This window comes from Mixophyes fleayi, chromosome 7, assembly GCF_038048845.1.
Source record: "Mixophyes fleayi isolate aMixFle1 chromosome 7, aMixFle1.hap1, whole genome shotgun sequence".
NCBI lineage: Eukaryota > Metazoa > Chordata > Amphibia > Anura > Limnodynastidae > Mixophyes > Mixophyes fleayi.
Genome location: NC_134408.1, coordinates 38,326,408 through 38,341,260, shown reverse-complemented (window position 1 = coordinate 38,341,260; position 14,853 = coordinate 38,326,408).

The window sequence follows — 14,853 nt, the reverse complement described above, 5'->3', positions numbered from 1 at the left end:
ACACTCCAGATTGGTGCTCTGCACCATGAAGAAATATCGTTTTTAATCCTTCCAGTTACGACAAGTCCGATTGTTTTAGGCCTTCCATGGCTTCAGTGTCACTCTCCCCAGATTGACTGGCGCACCCCTCAAGTTACGTCTTGGGGGTCTGAATGTTACCATCGGTGCCTTTCCCAAGTTATTCCTCTCAAAGTACAGCAATCTTCCATCTCATCTTCCTCACCGGGACTCCCTCCTCAGTATGCTTCATTTACTGATGTGTTTGATAAAGCTCAGTCTGAACGTCTTCCTCCTCATCGTTCTTGGGATTGTCCGATCGACCTTCTACCTGGCAAGACTCCTCCCAGGGGCCGGGTCTATCCACTCTCGTTACCTGAAACTCAAGCCACATCTGAGTACATACAGGAGAACCTCCAGCGTGGGTTTATTCGACCTTCCACCTCTCCCGCTGGAGCTGGGTTCTTCTTCGTCAAAAAGAAGGATGGATCATTACACCCTTGCATAGATTTTCGTGGACTCAATGCCATTACCATCAAGAATCGGTATCCCATTCCGCTGATCACTGAGTTGTTCGATCGCATCAAGGGAGCCCGTATCTTTACTAAGTTGGATCTTCGTGGTGCCTACAATTTAATTAGAATTCGTTCCGGTGACGAATGGAAGACAGCGTTTAACACCAGAGACGGGCATTACGAATATCTGGTAATGCCTTTCGGGCTGTGTAATGCCCCCGCTGTTTTCCAAGGCTTCATCAATGAGATCTTTCGGGACTTATTATACGTATGTGTCGTCGTCTACCTGGACGACATATTGATCTTTTCACAGGACCTGCCTTCTCATCACCAACATGTGGCAGAAGTCCTCTCCAGGCTACGGAAAAACTCATTGTTCTGTAAATTAGAAAAATGTTCATTCGAATTGCCCCAGATTCCATTCTTGGGGTATATAGTTTCCGGAGTTGGCCTGAAGATGGATCCAGACAAGGTGAATGCTGTACTACATTGGCCCCAGCCAACTACTCTTCGTGCTATCCAGCGTTTTTTAGGTTTTGCCAATTACTATAGACGCTTCATTCAAGACTTTTCTTCCATTGCATCCCCTATTGTGGCCCTGACTCGGAAAGGGGCTAATCCTAAGCAATGGTCATCTGAGGCTCTCCAAGCCTTTCAAATTCTCAAAGAGTCCTTCTCCTCGGCTCCAATTCTTCGACAGCCTGATGTGACACTTCCCTTCTTCCTAGAAGTAGATGCCTCTAATGTGGGCTTGGGAGCCATCCTCTCCCAACGCTCGGAACAGCAAAAATTCCATCCTTGTGCCTTCTATTCTCGGGGTCTTCTGCCCGCAGAGAGGAATTATACTATCGGGGACAAGGAGTTACTGGCTATCAAAGCTGCATTAGAGGAATGGAGATACTTATTGGAAGGAGCTCGCCATCCGGTGACGATCTTCACGGATCATAAGAACTTGTCATATCTCCAGTCTGCCCAATGCTTGAACCCTCGTCAAGCAAGATGGTCTCTTTTCTTTTCCCGTTTTGAATTAATTATAACCTTCAAACCAGCTGCCAAGAACAAAAAAGCTGACGCTCTATCTAGAGCTTTTGTGACGTCCTCTGATGTAGAAGAGGTTTCCAACCATACTATTTTAGACCCCAAATGTATCTCACTGGCTGCCTCCTCCACCAAAATGCTACCATTTGGGAAGACCCTTGTTTCTCCTACTCTAAGGAGGAAAATCCTTTCGTGGTTCCATGCCTCCCGTTTTTCTGGACACGCCGGTGAACACAAGACCTTTGAGATTCTCTCTCGAAATTACTGGTGGCCTTCAATGAGGAGAGACGTCAAAGAGTTCATTGCTTCCTGTGAGTTATGTTCCCAGTTCAAATCCTCCCGCAGAACTCCAGCAGGGTTGCTGCGACCACTACCCATTTCGTCCAAACCATGGACCCATATTAGTATGGATTTCGTTACTGATTTACCACCTAGTAAGAATCATAATATTATTTGGGTGGTGGTGGACAGATTTTCGAAGATGGCTCATTTCGTCCCTCTGTCTGGTTTGCCTTCCTCGTCTATTCTGGCTGAACATTTCATTAAAGAGATCTTCCGTATCCATGGATGTCCGTCGGAGATTGTGTCTGATAGAGGAGTACAATTCGTTTCCCGATTCTGGCGAGCCCTTTGTAAAACCTTGGGCATACGATTAGCACTCTCATCTTCTTACCATCCGCAATCTAACGGACAAACGGAACGAGTCAATCAAGATCTTGAGACTTTTATAAGGATGTTCTCTTCAGCCAAACAAGACAACTGGGTAGAATTGCTTCCCTGGGCTGAATTCGCCCATAACAACATGTATCATGAGTCATCATCCAAAACTCCATTTTTTGTGGTCTACGGTCACCATCCGTCTTTTCCGGAATTTCCTGCCCTCCCGCCCACCCAAGTTCCTGCTGTGGTGACTGTTTGTCAGACCTTCAAAAATATCTGGTCTCAGGTCAAAACCTGTTTAAAGAAGACATCTAACAAATATAAGTCTTTTGCAGATAAGAAGAGGCGGGCTATTCCACCACTAAAAATTGGAGATCGTGTCTGGTTATCTACCAAAAATATTCGTTTGAAGGTCCCATCTATGAAATTCGCCCCTCGTTTCATTGGTCCATATAGGATCATTCAAATAATCAATCCAGTATGTGTTAAACTTCTTCTTCCTAAGAATCTTCGGATTTCCAATGCCTTTCATGTGTCTTTACTCAAACCTCTTATCATCAACCGTTTCTCAACTCCTCCCTCAGCTCCGCAGCCAGTTCAAGTTCACCAGGAGGAGGATTTCGAGATTACTGAGGTATTGGATGCAAAAATTTCGCGAGGAGTCCTCCGTTTCCTCGTTCATTGGAAGGGCTTTGGTCCTGAGGAGCGCTCTTGGATCAAAGCTGAAGATCTTAATGCTCCTGCCCTTTTGAAGAAGTTTTATTCCAAAAATCCGGACAAGCCCGGTTCCAGGCGTTCTGTGCCCACCTTTAAAAGGGGGGGTACTGTCACTCACCGGACCGTGAGTGCCTCTTCCCGGACATTTAGGAACCGTGGCCGTCCTCCATCCTGAGGGTCTGCGCATGCGCAGCCCTTTTCTACCCTTCAGTGTATGTCCCTTTAACTTAATTGGCAGATCAGGCAACACTCCCTATATTAAGCACCTGTGGTCAACACCACGTTGCCTGATCTTGGAGTCTCATTTCCCATGAGTCTCTGAAGGTGTTCCTGTGTTTCCTCGTGTATTCAGCGCTGCTGATTCCTGTGGTTTCCAAACCACTTCTACCGCTGTGGTTTCCAAACCACTTCTACTACTGTGGTTCCCATACCACTTCTACCATCAAGTTCATCATCAAGACTGTGAGCTGATTCCTATCCGCTGCCTCCGTGCACTACAGTCTTCTATACCACTTCAACTCTATCTCATATCATTGTGACTGTGAGCTGATTCCTATCCGCTGCCTCCATGCACTTCAGCCACTCTCCACATCTACTCACCTGTTCATCATCAAGACTGTGAGCTGATTCCTATCCGCTGCCTCCGTGCACTTCAGCCACTCTCCACATCTACTCACCTGTTCATCATCAAGACTGTGAGCTGATTCCTATCCGCTGCCTCCGTGCACTACAGACTCCAGCTTGCAACTCGTCTGTGTTTCAACATCGTGACTGTTAGCTGATTCCTACCCGCTGCCTCCGTGCACTACAGACTCCAGCTTGCAACTCGTCTGTGTTTCAACATCGTGACGGTGAGCTGATTCCTATCCGCTACCTCTGTGCGCTGCAGTCTTCATCTCATCTCTCCCGTGTTTCCTCGAGACTGCTGCTATTATTGCCATTTGCTACTCCCGTGATCAACAGCTCCTGGTCTACTCTGCTCACCCGTGTTTCATCGCTATTTGCACCTGCTGGTTGCTACTGGTTACCTCCGTGTGTCCGCAGAGTCCTGCTCCTGCTGCCAGCGCTAATCGTCCATCTGTTGCTGATCCGCTCTCCACACCTTCCTGTGTCCCGCTGGTCGCTACCCGCCTGTCAGCATTGGATTCGTGTCTCATCTGCTATCCTGCTGCTAGATCATCACCATTCTCCTGGGTCCGCCAAGAGTCCAGTTCCGTGTTCTACCGATTCCTGTGGATTCGTGTCCCTGTTGGTTTACTACCTGTGCGCTGCACCTACTAGACCTCTGCTTCATCCATCCAGGGACTTCTCATCCTGCCGGCCTCCTGCCGCTCAGGTATCGCTGCACTCCGGTCTGACTGCCTGCTTCTGAACCACGGTATGCATACTTCTCATTGACTGTGCTGGTGTATTGCATATCTTGCTGGACTGTGTTGGTTCTCCTCTGGAGTCTGCTATCCGCTGAGTCTGTTGCCATCATTGACTGTACTATCTTGTTCCGGATTACTTCAAGAGACTTTCCATATTTGCAGTGCTGTTCAGTCATTCATATATCTATATTGTGCATATTACTGTGGATCATGTTAAGGTGCCGTGTTTACCCTGTGTTGCAGTCTCTCCCCGTGCACCTCCTCACATATATATTCAGTGGTACAACTTGCTAGTAGCAGACCACTGATCCCTGTTTCCAGTTTCACCTGTTCCAGTATCCTCTCACCTAGCAGTGGTACAACTTGCTATCGCAGACCACTGACTCCCCGGATACCTCCACTTGGATTTCATTCCTTCACTCAGACAGCGGTACAACTTGCTATCCGCAGACCGCTGACTCTCATCACCTCCTCGTTTCTGTTGGACATTCCTCCTCACTATAGCAGTGGTACAACTTGCTATCGCAGACCACTGACTACCTTCACGTGTCCTTGTCCATACAGTTCCTCGTGTACTACCACCTCCATATTACCAGTGTTGCTAGTCATAGACTTTCCTGAGCATCTCATCATCTGCTATTTACTGTTCCGTGATCACCCTGCTACCAGAGTACCCTATTACCACCTACATTGCTCTGGTAAGCCTACCACCTGGTGATTCCTGGGTAAAGACTCCTAGTGCCCGTGACAGACAGCTTAAGTCTCTTAAATTTTTTAGAGGGAATGGGAGGAGGAGGGCTTAGATCCTTGGGTGAAGCTGAACCACTAGTCATGCACACGGGGCAGGGCCTAAGCGGTTCCTTGCCACTCCGTGTCGTAAATGGCATATTGGCAAGTTTACGTTTCTCCTCAGATGATTTCAATTTTCTTTTTTTTGCTAATTTTAGTGAACTTTGGCTTTTTGGATTTTACATGCCCTCTACTAGGAGATTGGGCATCGCCCATGGCAGACGACGTTGATGGCATTTCATCATCTATGTCATGACTAGTGCCAGCAGCTTCAGCATTAGGAGGAAGTGGTTCTTGATCTTTCCCTACTTTATCCTCCAAATTTTGGTACTCCATTATATGCAGCACAAGAGAGCGTACCCCTAAACCACACACACTCGGCAAAACCTTTACAAATTGTCTGCGGCACAGGAGAGTACCACTGGACTGGAGTTATACAGCAGTACCTATTTTTTGGTACAGCAGCAACAGTGAACGTAGTTTGACTTTGAAATAGCAGTACCTATTTTTTGGTACAGCAGCAACAGTGAACGTAGTTTGACTTTGAATTAGCAGTACCTATTTTTTGGTACAGCAGCAACAGTGAACGTAGTTTGACTTTGAAATAGCAGTACCTATTTTTTGGTACAGCAGCAACAGTGAACGTAGTTTGACTTTGAAATAGCAGTACCTATTTTTTGGTACAGCAGCAACAGTGAACGTAGTTTGACTTTGAAATAGCAGTACCTATTTTTTGGTACAGCAGCAACAGTGAACGTAGTTTGACTTTGAAATAGAAGTACCTATTTTTTGGTACAGCAGCAACAGTGAACGTAGTTTGACTTTGAAATAGCAGTACCTATTTTTTGGTACAGCAGCAACAGTGAACGTAGTTTGACTTTGAAATAGCAGTACCTATTTTTTGGTACAGCAGCAACAGTGAACATAGTTTGACTTTGAAATAGCAGTACCTATTTTTTGGTACAGCAGCAACAGTGAACGTAGTTTGACTTTGAAATAGCAGTACCTATTTTTTGGTACAGCAGCAACAGTGAACGTAGTTTGACTTTGAAATAGCAGTACCTATTTTTTGGTACAGCAGCAACAGTGAACGTAGTTTGACTTTGAAATAGCAGTACCTATTGTTTGGTACAGCAGCAACAGTGAACGTAGTTTGACTTTGAAATAGCAGTACCTATTTTTTGGTACAGCAGCAACAGTGAACGTAGTTTGACTTTGAAATAGCAGTACCTATTGTTTGGTACAGCAGCAACAGTGAACGTAGTTTGACTTTGAAATAGCAGTACCTATTTTTTGGTACAGCAGCAACAGTGAGTGTAGTTTATATAAACTATATAATGTATTTATTATATATTGCAGTACTAATATTTCTTGACTGCAGGAACAGTGAACCTATTCATATATTGCAGTAGAAATTTTTAGAGACTTTTTTTATAATTTTTTTAGATTTTTTTTAATTATTTTTGTATAAGTTTTTTATCCTTTTTTTTTTTTTTCTTTTTTTATAACTTTTTAATAATTTTGAAATAACAATGCCCTTAGCAGAACAGAGCACAGGACACAGGCAGCACCACTGAACTCAGCAGGACAGAGCACAGGACAAAGCACCACTGGACTCAGCAGGACAGAGCACAGGACAAAGCACCACTGGACTTAGCAGAACAGAGCACAGGACAAAGCACCAATGGACTCAGCAGGACAGAGCACTGGACAAGCACCACTAAACTGATCAGCAGGACAGAGCACAGGATCTCAAAGGAAACCACTGAAAACAAAGCAGGACAGGAGCTCCCTAACTACAACCTCCCTCACGAGTGATCGCAGCCAGAATGAAGATGGCGGCCGTGAGCGGTAAATTTATGACATCCGAGTCTCGCGAGATCCGATGTCATAGCCTCGTTTTGTAATTATTTCCTGAGTGGAATTAACCGAACAGTGCTCGGATCCCGTCGGATCCACACTGTTTTCGGGTGGGCTCAGATTAGTGAAATCCGAGCCCGCTCATCACTAGTTCAGTCTCACACACAATAACTTTTAAAGCAGAGATGTCCAAACTCAATCCTCAAGCACTTCCAACAGATCATGTTTTCAGGATTTCTTTAATAATGCACAGGTGATATAGTCTATTTTCCTGGTTGTCTCCCTACTGAGGAGATCTCGTGAGTCTCACTCTCATGAGATCTCCTCAGTAAGGAACACACAGTGCACCGTGGAAGGATTACAGTCCCAGGAGAAAAAGGTAACCGCTTGAGAGGGGGGGGGGTGGCAGATCACGGTGGGGGGGGGCTCACAGGGGGCCCCACGGGTAATGGAGGCCCCCTTAGCCCAGGGACCTCCATTCCTTTAATCCGGCCTGGAGAGGAGCAGCTGACTCTCTTAAGAAAAGACCAGGTAAGTAAAAAATCGTGCACAGGGGGTGGTCAGTGTTATGGAGGGAGAAACGTGTGAACCAGAAGTGGGGGGAACTGTGTGAAGCAGGATGGAGGGGTGGCTGTGTGAAGCAGGGTGACACTGGTGGAGGGGGAAAGTAGGAAGCAGGAGGGGGGGACAGTCTGAAGCAGGAGGAAATTGTGTGAATTAGGAGGGGGGATGCTGTGTGAAGTAGGAGGGGGTGCTGTGTGAACCAGAGGGGGGGGGGGTTGTGTGAAGCAGGAGGGGGGAGTGTGAAGCTAGAAGGGGCTGTGTGAAATGGGGGGGCTGTGTGAACCAGTAGGGGGAGCTGTGTGAAGCAGGAGGGGCTGTGTGAAACAACGGTGGGCAGTGTAAAGCAGGTGGACACTGTGATGAAGGGGAAAGAGTGTGATTCAGGGGGGGGGCAGTGTAATACAGGGGGGACACTATGATAAAGAGCGAAGAGTGTGATACAGGGGGAAGGGGCAGTTGTGTGGTGAAGAGGGAGCAGTGTGGTGAAGGGACATGTTAGGGCTGTCTACTTGGATGTTGATCAATAAAGGAAAGAAGATGCCCATTGCTTTTTACAAGTGCACAATTCATAAACAAGGACTCAAATCATCACAAAAAGTCTGTTGTCGGCTGATTGTGTCAAGTTTTTTGTTCCCAAATGTAACACCTGAATTACTCCCCTCTAGAAATCCTGTGCTTGTCCCTGGGCAGCAGTGGAGTCTGGACAGCATTCTGCATCAAACATCACTGCATCTGCGCTGCTGGAGGAGGTAAGGTTTATTTTTATTTTATTTATTTATTTATTTTTTACAAAAGTCAAGTGTGTGAGGGTCTGGGATGTTTGTGTTTGGTGTGTACAGGAAAGGGAGTTGTAGTTTGTTGAAACTTTACCTAGGGTGCTGAGAAAGCTTGCACCAGCCCTGCCAGTGTCCTTTTTTTTCCCACTTAAGCTTGTCCCCACATACTGGCCACGTCCCCTCCCCCTGACGCACTTCAGTACTGCAGGGGGGGGGCACTTAATCCAGGTGCTTTGGCTTCACGTTACTCTCCTGGTCTTATCCATGCTTGGGCAACCTGTGTCTCTCCACTTCTTTTATAGTAGCCAATTTGTTAAAATCAAAAGTATTAAACTTTATTCTCCAACAAAATGCATGTCGCATTAGATACGTAATTTGTAAAACCAAGTTTCTCCAGTCTGGGGCCCTCTTCAGCAGCATTCTATATACCCCAAGTGCCACATGGACCGCCATATACTAGTCCATTCTTTGCTATATTTGGATAACTTCTTGTACTGTATACAGTGGAAGTGCAGACTTCCCATGTTACACAGTGTCACAGTGACTGGAGCTCATCATACCATCATTTTTAAAAGTGGAAGCGGGGAAAATAGAGAAGAGCATACTCTCTATAGTTCTATAGACTTTCACTTTACTGCAGATGAATCAATATATATTGTCTTATCCATAAGGATTAAGCGACTTGGTGTTCAATTAAATGTTTAAACTGCTGATTTGTATTATCCTCTCCTAAATTGGGCTATATGACTTTTTGAGCTTCCCTATATTTGAACCTATGTTGATATTCTTATTGGTATATTTACACCAATGCACCGTTACAACTGTCCCACTTTGAGACACACTCGCTCCTCTTGTTTCAGCTGTGCCCTCTTCCACTTAGAATGTAATGAGCAGGATCCATCATACCCTTTGTTTTCTTGTCTACATTTATTTTGTCTACCTTGTATGTCCCTGTTTTATGTATCTCCTGTTTACCCTACTGTACGATGCTGTGAAGCATTGTGGCACCTTACAAATCTAAGACAATAATAATGATAATAATTGTATACTGGTTTCTGCTTTACTTTGACATTGGGGTTGTTTTGAGATTGCAGAATCTCTTCTTTAGGTAAGCAGCTGGTATTGCACATATTAGTATAATTCTATAAAGAATATTAATATATTTAGCACCTAAGGTTTCCCCTTTTTTTACTATTTAGAAATGGGTAAAGGCATGTGGCAGGGATGTCCCTTGATGCCGATTCTGTTTAATCTGCAACTGACCCTTTGTTGCATATTATTCAAAAGTGGCCCATATTTGAAAGCATCCATAGAGGAACTAAGACAATTAAAATCTCATTTGATGATGATTTGTTATATATTGCTGAAATCCAAGTCTCTCAATCAGATGACCCCGGGAGGAGGCTCATGACCTGGAAAGAAAACTCCGCAGTACGCTGAGTGGCACAGTGGCTCAGTGGAATCGCATATAATCCCATGACGTTTTTTTGTCAAACTATCAAAAGGGTAACAGTAAGACAGTGAGAAGTCCTGAGTTAAATAGTCCAAACAGCCAATCCCTAGAAGACATTAGTATGTGTAGACTCGCGGGAAAAAAGAAAGCTCCACATGCTGATCTGTTTACTACCCCCCCAGTCCGATGTCACAGTAGGCGGCAAACAACAAAACAAAAAAAATATATAAACTAAAAATAACAATAGATGTAACATATTATATCACTAAAGTTATAGACAACATTTCTAAGGAGCTGGTCGCTGGAGTCCCTTCCTTTTGTCTTAGTTGGATAGGATGGTTTTAATGACACATTTCCTTTCCTAAACTGATGCATTTAATTAAATCCTTAGCAATTATAATTACAAATAAAGATATTAAACTCATTAATACTTTACCTAGAAATTTGTGAGTCTATTATTGTCTAATATTGTGTAGGTCCCCTTTCGTGCCCCCAAAACAGCTCTGACCCTCGAGGCATGGACTCCACAAGACCTCTGAAGGTGTCCTGTAGTATCTGGCACCAAGAGGTTAGCAGCAGATCCTTTAAATCCTGTAAGTTGTGAGGTGGGTTTTCCAGCACATCCCACAGATGCTTGATTGGATTGAGATCTGGGGAATTTGGAGGACAAATCAACACCTTGAACTCTTTGTCATGTTCCTCAAACTATTCCTGAACAATTTTTGCAGTGTGGCAGGGCGCATGAAAGGGCGCTGAAAGAGGCCACTGACATCAGGGAATACCGTTGCCATGAAGGGGTGTACTTGGTCTGCAACAATGTTTAGGTAGGTGGTATGTATCAAAGTAACATCCACATGAATACCTGGACCCAAGGTTTCCCAGCAGAACATTGTCCGGAGCATCACATTTCCTCCATTGGCTTCACTTCTTCCCATAGTGCATCCTGGTGCCATCTCTCCCCAGGTAAATGATGGACATGCACCCAGTCGCCCACATGATGTAAAATTAAATGTGATTCTTCATACCAGGCCACTTTTTCCATTGCTATATGGTCCAGTTCTGGTGCTCATGTTCCCATTGTAGGTGCTTTCAGTGGGGGACAGGGATCAGCATGGCTATACTGATCAGTCTGCAGCTACGCAGCCCCCTGTGCAGCAAGCTGCCATGCACTGTGTGTTCTGTTACCTTTCTATCATAGCCAGCAATAACATTTTCAGTAATTTGTGCTACAGTAGCTCTTCTGTAAGATTGGACCAGGCAGCTAGCCTTCGCTCCCCACACACATCAATGAGCCATGGCGCCCATGACTCTGTCACTGGTTCACCCGTTGTCCTTCCTTGGACCACTTTTAGTAGGAATTAACCACTGCATACTGGGAACACTCCACACGACCTGCTGTTTTGGAGATGCTCTGACCCAGTCGTCTAGCCATCACAGTTTGGCCCTTTTAAAAGTCGCTCAGATCCTTATGCTTTCCCATTTCTCCTGCTTCCAACGCTTCATCTTCAAGAACTGACTGTTCACTTGTTGCCTAATATGTCCCACCTCTTGACAGGTGTCATTGTAAGGTGATAATTAATGTTATTCACTTCACTTGTCAGTGGTTTTAATGTTGTGCCTGATCGGTGTATAAAAACGATTGTGTGGACATCCTCGGAATCTGACTGGCACAACACTCTTCATACCTTTTCCTTACTAATGTCACACAGGCACAAAGCCATTACCATTCACTATAATTGTCTGAACTCATTGACCACACCAAAATCCACATGGGCATGGCACAATGGTTGCACAGCTTTCCCTTGCTTTCAACAGAGGCGTTAGTGCAGACATTTACAGTATCATGTAGACTTATTCCCGCAAGTACATAAGATGAGATGTTTCTCCATGTTTTTTCCTAAACCCAATGGGCCTGAGTCATTAAGGAGAGCAAAGCATAAAAAAGGAGTAACTTTGCCCCTTGGCAAAACCATGTTGCATTGGAGGGGAGGTAAATTTAAAATGTGGGAACAGATTTATAGTTGGGGTAGGGCATGTCCTAGATCTACTTTAAATTGCAGTGTAAAAATAAAGCTTCTAAGTATTTGTGTGCTACATGATAAAACAGACAGTATTTAACTTATGTGCAAAATAATAAACTAATTTGCACCCCTTGCATTGTAACATGGTTTGCCCAGAATCAAATTTACTCCTGTTTGTTGCCTTACTCTCCTTAAAGACTCAGGCCCTATATGTCCCCTTATAGGCGAGTTTCAGCGGGACTCTGAACCTCTCATAACTGTGTCAAATGTAATTTAGAACATACAGATATATTGCTTGTGGGGTTGCACTAAGATCAAAAGATTTGGGTTCCAATTTTAGAAACATGTAAATTATGTGGTGCATTATGTACCCTTTATCTTGAGAACCTTGGGCTCTATTCCACGTGGTCGGAGAATTAGGTGTTGGAGGGAGGGGGGGTTACTGGTCATTAGGGTAGTAGCTGAGAAATTATTGATCCATCAAGAGTCACCATCACTCATTCTTTTTAAAGATACATTATTCCATATCTTCACAAAGTACTGGCAGGAAACGGTGCTAAATGAATTCCCTGCGCTAGGGTTTCTGTACATACACTCCCACTACGCTGAGTTTAAGAGCTGAGGGCATCTGAGTACTTGTGAGCATAAAGAGCTCTATGGGAAAGGCGGCTGCTAAAGGCGAAGACCTCTACCATCTGTTCTCGGAGTTCATGTCAGGACCATCAGCCATAACACTGTGATAGGTTGTCTGTGCTGGAGATGGAAAGGTGTGTGTAAACTAGAGATGAGCGGTTCGGGTTCAGAGAAATCCGACAGATCCAAGATTTCGGGACGCGAGTAGATACAAAACACGGCTCGAATCTTCACACCAAAATCGGATATGAAAATGAGGCAAAACATAATTGAATTAAAAGAAAATTAATGCAGAAATGGCAATTTTATCTTTTTGTAAACTGCCACGTATTTTTGCCCCTACCCTGTCATTAATTTTACCCAGACAGCTCGCTGCAGATTTTGGCCAAAATTTGTGAAAATTTGGACAGTGGTGAAGCGATCGTTAGAAAATAGACTGCAAACAACTGTAAATGAATGCTAATGCTATACATAGTAATATAGGAGTAAAAACAGCTCAAAATAACATAATTTTAGCTATTTTTCACCATTTTAAGTAAATCTAAAGTCAAAGCCAAAACCTTTAAGAATTTTTGGGCAAAACCTGTAACTAAACCAAAACACGAAGACGTTTTAGAATCAAAACCACATCCAAACCCAAAACTAGTATGAACATTCCACAACAAAGGTGTCAGACTTCAGCATATTGCACAAAGATAAGGACATAATCAGTACATTTTGGGCTAGGATACATCTTTACAAACAATCAAACCAGAACCTTAGAGGAGGAGAACAGCTGCAAATGTCCCTCTGTAACAGGAAAGGAGATCACAGAGGCAGAGAGATTGTTGTTTACTTAGCAAGGCCGGTTCTAGACCACGTGGAGAACAGGGCGAAAAAGTGCATATAACACTTCTTCCACTCCTGTCAAAAAACACCGCTATCTATATTAGCAACATCACAGGACGTGGATGATGATAACATTTTAGTCCCCTCTGGCAGCAGTGCGTAACAAACCTTGGGCTCTTTGAAGATATAATATGCTAATAGCAGCCGTATTACGGAGTAAGAGCTCATAAAATATGGAAAACAATCAGAACTATTTCTCAGTGCACAGTTATGTGAATGAAAACCCCCTTGGAATGCAAGTAATTAATGATTCAGTAGAATAGCACATTCAATTGTCATAAACCTTGAGTAAAAATAAAACTTTGGTTATTTTCTTTTTTCATTTACATTCATTAATTGTCTCTTATTTTCTCTAAACTTGCTTTTACCCCAGTGAGGGGCACTCCGCAGCGTGTTTGAGTGTGAAGTGACTGCTCAGCCTCAGTCCTGCCCTCACCTCTACTCCCCGAGAGGAGCTGTGCGTTTGCAGACTACTAGGTTAGTTCCATGTATCCATGATGCATTGCACATTACCCTATGGTGTCTGTGATGCAGTAAATGTAGTAGGGATGACTGCAGTATACACTCACCAGGATGTCAGTAGCATGCAGGATGCCCCCTGAATCAGTAAATAAAAGCAATCTTCAGGAAGGTCAGTAATAGCCTCTGGTTGTAAGTTACACCCTGACAATCCTGCGTGCGCCCCTGTGCTGGTTGCATCATATCAATTTCAGTCCCCAATACTCCATGAAAAACTAATCCCTGGCCCCTGTTAAAATTCTTCTTGCCACTCCCTGTGCTAAAATTTTCAAATGCAGCAACATCTTGAGCCTTCATATGCAGGCTGGCCGGATGACCTCATGGACTAATAGGAAGCGGTAAGCTTTTGGTACTGGCCTGTGCAGTGACCCGCCCCTGTTTTGTACTACGCTTACCACCCTTATGGCACATAGGGTGGATGGGGCCTGGAGAGTCAGCCCATCTGCCCCTATTGCAATCCTCCACTGGGTGATCTGATCACCATACCGGAGTTCAAGATAAAACACCCAGAGCTGAATTAAATTTTTAAATTTGTTTATTTGTGCTGAAGTCTTTTACTACTTTTTTTCAACTTAAAAGGTTTTTATTAAGTTTATTAAGTTTTTAGTAAAAAAAAATATGTAACAAACATAGCAGTTACCACAAAGTACAGTGCATAATGTAGATCCAATAATCTTTTACTACTTTAGCCTTGCTGAACGTGCCCAGGCCTGGCTAGAGGTACTATAAAAGGGCCATAACTCCTTAAAGACTGTATATGGATCTAAGAGTACGACAAATAAAATAATCTGTGCAAATGTCCTGGCATTGTCTGATCCATGCACCTTACCACTTACAACAACTTGTCACACTCTCCTTTACAACTAATCTTCTGGTCATATGTCCAGTGAAAAAGTACATACAGGTGTGTTCATTACAGCGACTGGTCCTTGACTGCTTCCTTGTGCTCACAGATAAGACCTAAATGCTCACAGACCTATGGGGCCTATTTATCAACCCTTTTAAAGCCTTAAATCCTGCAAAAACTGCACTTCTCACAGGATTAAGGCACAT